The sequence below is a fragment of the Carassius carassius genome, chromosome 48 (assembly GCF_963082965.1).
Source record: "Carassius carassius chromosome 48, fCarCar2.1, whole genome shotgun sequence".
In the NCBI taxonomy this organism is placed as follows: Eukaryota; Metazoa; Chordata; class Actinopteri; order Cypriniformes; family Cyprinidae; genus Carassius; species Carassius carassius.
The window spans coordinates 1,967,885-1,972,687 of record NC_081802.1 but is presented as its reverse complement, the minus strand read 5'-3'; positions in this window follow the sequence as shown (position 1 = coordinate 1,972,687).

The window sequence follows — 4,803 nt, the reverse complement described above, 5'->3', positions numbered from 1 at the left end:
CAGCTCCTCCTCCTCTGTTCATTGGTTCACTCCTCCTCGTCTCTTTCTTGATGATTCTCAATAGATTGCGACGCTCATTTACGCCGTCAGAGCAAACAAACTGCATTTCATTAACCAGCTCCTCGGGGGGGTTCTCCGGTTCGGTTCGTGAGGAAAACCACTAAAGCAGATCTCATTATTCACTGAGGCGCTGGAAACCAGACGAGCCAAACGGCCAAATTTGTCATTATTTGTCGCAGAGCCCTCTCCAAAACTAATTAGAGGCCAATATCAAATGACAAACGAAGGGTGTTAGCATTAAAGCTGACGCTATCTGAGCGAAGTCGGTTCAATTCTCCCTCCAGCTGGGTGTTTATTAAGATAAAACAGAAAAGTGTCTCGAAACGGCCGAGAGATGACGCCATCCATCACAGCCGTTACTGCTGACAGTCTTCGATTTTTCGCTTTATATTTGGGTTCGTCCGTGTTCATTCATCAATAACAGATCACTGTCACCGGCGGCAGGTGTGTGGGACACGTCCCGGTCACCTTGAGCTCGGGACAAAACTAAAACATCACTCTAGCCTTCAGATCAAGATATTTCTCCTAGAGTTCAACACAAGTAATCACAATAGCTGACACACGAGTATATGCAGACCGCAGCTCAAATCATTTGATCTCTGAGGATTCGATTAGAGAAACTTGAGATCATATTGAGATTTCTGACTGGAGACTTCTCTGATTCAACGGGAAATTTTAAATGTTGAAAAAACCTGTACAAATAAAATAACAATAATTGTAATTATTTCAAATAATACAATATATGTAATAAAAAGCATAAAATCTATAATAAAGTAAAAAAATATTAAAATAGAAAATAATAAAAATCGACATGAAACAACAAATTCTATAATAAAATAAAGTAAAAGTAAAAATGATAAATTGTAGAAAATGCATATAAAACAGAATAAAATATATAATAACAAAAAAGCTAAATAAAAATGCTAAATAATAAAAATTCATATAAAACAGAATTAAATCTACAATAAAATGTTAAATAAAAATGCTAAATAAAATCTATAATAAACCAAAATTAAAATAATAATGCATTAAATAATAGAACATAAAATGTGAAATAAAATGAATAAGATTATAAATAATATAATTTCTAATAATAAAATAATTAGAAAATAGAAGGTCAATTATACAGTTAAGTTAATTTCATTTTCTACAGCACTTTTCACAATACACATTGTTTTATTTTAAATATAATATAAAATGTAAAATAGAAATACCATTTTCTAATTAAAATGTTAATATGTTTCATTGTAATAATGTTCTAATCTCACTGTCTACACAATATTACAGATGTTAAAGAGAAGTCATTTTGACTTTCTAAAGCGAATCCAAGAAATAAACTGACCGACACTGTTGAGATCTCTCGAGACTAAAGGAGATCTTTTTGATTAAACCCAGAAACAGCTGCGATTTGAAAGTGAGTTTGAGACTCTCAGATGTCTTTTGAGATTCATGTGAGATTACAGGGGTATTTTCTTTTCTTTTATATATTTATTTTATTGTCTCTGACACACAACAGAGATATCACAGAGTTTATCAATAGTGACTGTGATGTACCCTTCTGTGACGGGTTTTATTCTCCAGCTGTCGAATCTCTCTCCTGACAGCGAAAAGGAAAGAAAACTGTCCATCGGGGAAGAACAGCGTTTTCAGACGAGGTTATTAGCATCTGTAAATAATGTTGCAATGGTCATATGATCGTTGATGAATTATCAGTGTAATCTGGCATGATAACGGCACGATTTGGAGCAGAATAATTATGAGACTAATGTTTATCAACAATATCAAATATTTAAATAGTGTATATAATGATTAAATAATCAAATTATTAACTTTTTATTAAATTCATAACAAATACACAATTTAACGTTATAATATGCGAGTACTTGTTTCTATTAATTATAATTATATATTATACTTTTATTTAGTTAATTTTAAAATTATTCTTTATTTAAAATTTGACTCTTTATGGGAGAGTCACTGAATCATTCAGTCAACCGATTCGTTCAGAAATGAAACGAGGGAATCTTTATGAGAGAGTCACTGAATCATTCAGTCAACCGATTCAATCAGAAATGAAACGAGGGAGTCTTTATGAGAGAGTCACTGAATCATTAATTCAACCCATTCATTCAGAAATGAAACAAGGGAGTCTTTATGAGAGAGTCACTGAATCATTCAGTCAAACGATTCGTTTAAAAATGAAACGAGGGAGTCTTTATGAGAGATTCACTGAATCATTCAGTCAACCGATTTGTTTATAAATGAAACGAGGGAGTCTTTATGAGAGGTTCACTGAATCATTCAGTCAACCGATTCGTTCAGAAATGAAACGAGGGACTCTTTATGAGAGAGTCACTGAATCATTCAGTCAACCGATTCGTTCAGAAATGAAACGAGGGACTCTTTATGAGAGAGTCACTGAATCATTCAGTCAACCGATTCGTTCAGAAATGAAACGAGGAAATCTTTATGAGAGAGTCACTGAATCATTCATTCAACCGATTCGTTCAGAAATGAAACGAGGGAATCTTTATGAGAGAGTCACTGAATCATTCAGTCAACCGATTCGTTCAGAAATGAAACGAGGGACTCTTAATGAGAGAGTCACTGAATCATTCAGTCAACCGATTTGTTCAGAAATGAAACGAGGGACTCTTTATGAGAGAGTCACTGAATCATTCAGTCAACCGATTCGTTCAGAAATGAAACAAGGGACTCTTTATGAGAGAGTTACTGAATCATTCAGTCAACCGATTCGTTCAGATATGAAACGAGGGACTCTTTATGAGAGAGTCACTGAATCATTCAGTCAACCGATTCGTTCAGAAATGAAACGAGGGAATCATTCAGTCAACCGATTCGTTCAGATATGAAACGAGGGACTCTTTATGAGAGAGTCACTGAATCATTCAGTCAACCGATTCGTTCAGAAATGAAACGAGGGAATCTTTATGAGAGAGTCACTGAATCATTCAGTCAACCGATTCGTTCAGAAATGAAACGAGGGAGTCTTTATGAGAGAGTCACTTAATCATTCAGTCAACCGACTCGTTCAGAAATGAAACGAGGGAGTCTTTATGAGAGAGTCACTGAATCATTCAGTCAATCGATTTGTTCAGAAATGAAACGAGGGAATCTTTATGAGAGAGTCACTGAATCATTCAGTCAACCGTTTCGTTTATAAATGAAACGTGGGAGTCTTTATGAAAGAGTCACTGAATCATTCAGTCAACCGATTCGTTCAGAAATGAAACGAGGGAGTCTTTATGAGAGAGTCACTGAATCATTCAGTCAACCGACTCGTTCAGAAATGAAACGAGGGAGTCTTTATGAGAGAGTCACTGAATCATTCAGTCAACCGACTCGTTCAGAAATGAAACGAGGGAGTCTTTATGAGAGAGTCACTGAATCATTCAGTCAATCGATTCGTTCAGAAATGAAACGAGGGAATCTTTATGAGAGAGTCACTGAATCATTCAGTCAACCGTTTCGTTTATAAATGAAACGTGGGAGTCTTTATGAAAGAGTCACTGAATCATTCAGTCAACCGATTCGTTCAGAAATGAAACGAGGGAGTCTTTATGAGAGAGTCACTGAATCATTCAGTCAACCGACTCGTTCAGAAATGAAACGAGGGAGTCTTTATGAGAGAGTCACTGAATCATTCAGTCAATCGATTCGTTCAGAAATGAAACGAGGGAATCTTTATGAGAGAGTCACTGAATCATTCAGTCAACCGTTTCGTTTATAAATGAAACGTGGGAGTCTTTATGAAAGAGTCACTGAATCATTCAGTCAACTGATTCGTTTATAAATGAAATGAGGGAGTCTTTATGAGAAAGTCACTGAATCATTCCAACTGATTTTTTTGAAAGCACTGTTTCACACAGCAACAAACAAGTGCCTGCCTTCATAAATCTAAGTCAGTGAATATTTTTTTTCTCTTCTTCAGCAAATCAGTTTCTCAGAAGAAAAAACTAAGTGAGCAAGTCATTGAATCGTATACTTTCAAAAATAAAAACATAAAACTACTGAATATTTTATTGTAAAATATTGGTATTTAAATAAAAATATTGCATATGGAGTATCGTGACTTAAAATATCACCATAGTTTGTAAGGACGTCTAAGTGGGTTGACCTGCGGAGACCGAGAGGAAGTGATCTGTCAGCACTCCGGACGTCTTTAATTCACATCCCAAATCAAGGCATGAATTATTAAGCCGCATGAGCGTGTGATGGACAGAGGAGATGGCAGTGAGTGAGAGGTTTGGACAGCGCTGGTCTTAACAGGACAGCCTCAATTACACAGCTCAGCAAACGGACACATTCGCCTGGTGTCAGTCAGTACAGGACGTGAGCGTGACTCGGACTCTGGGTTGCGGAAAAAATGTTTGGAGTACAGACTTTACTTTACAGTAAAGTTAAATAGTAAATTAAAAACTACAGTCAAACTTGACACACCTTCTTTTACATAACTGGGTAACATTGAGCAATGGTGACTATTAAAGTACATATTTTCATTAAAAAAGACAATGCATTGAAAAATAACGGCGATAACGCAAGTCTCTTTGTTTCATGAATACATACTCTTTTAAACCGGTTCTTTATAGCGAATCAAAAACATACACTGTAATTCACAAAAACAAAAAAACAAAATTGATTCATTTGGTGAATCAGTATATACACAGCACAATCAGTCTGATTCACAAAAAAAAACCAAAGAGTCATTTGAACCAGTTCCGA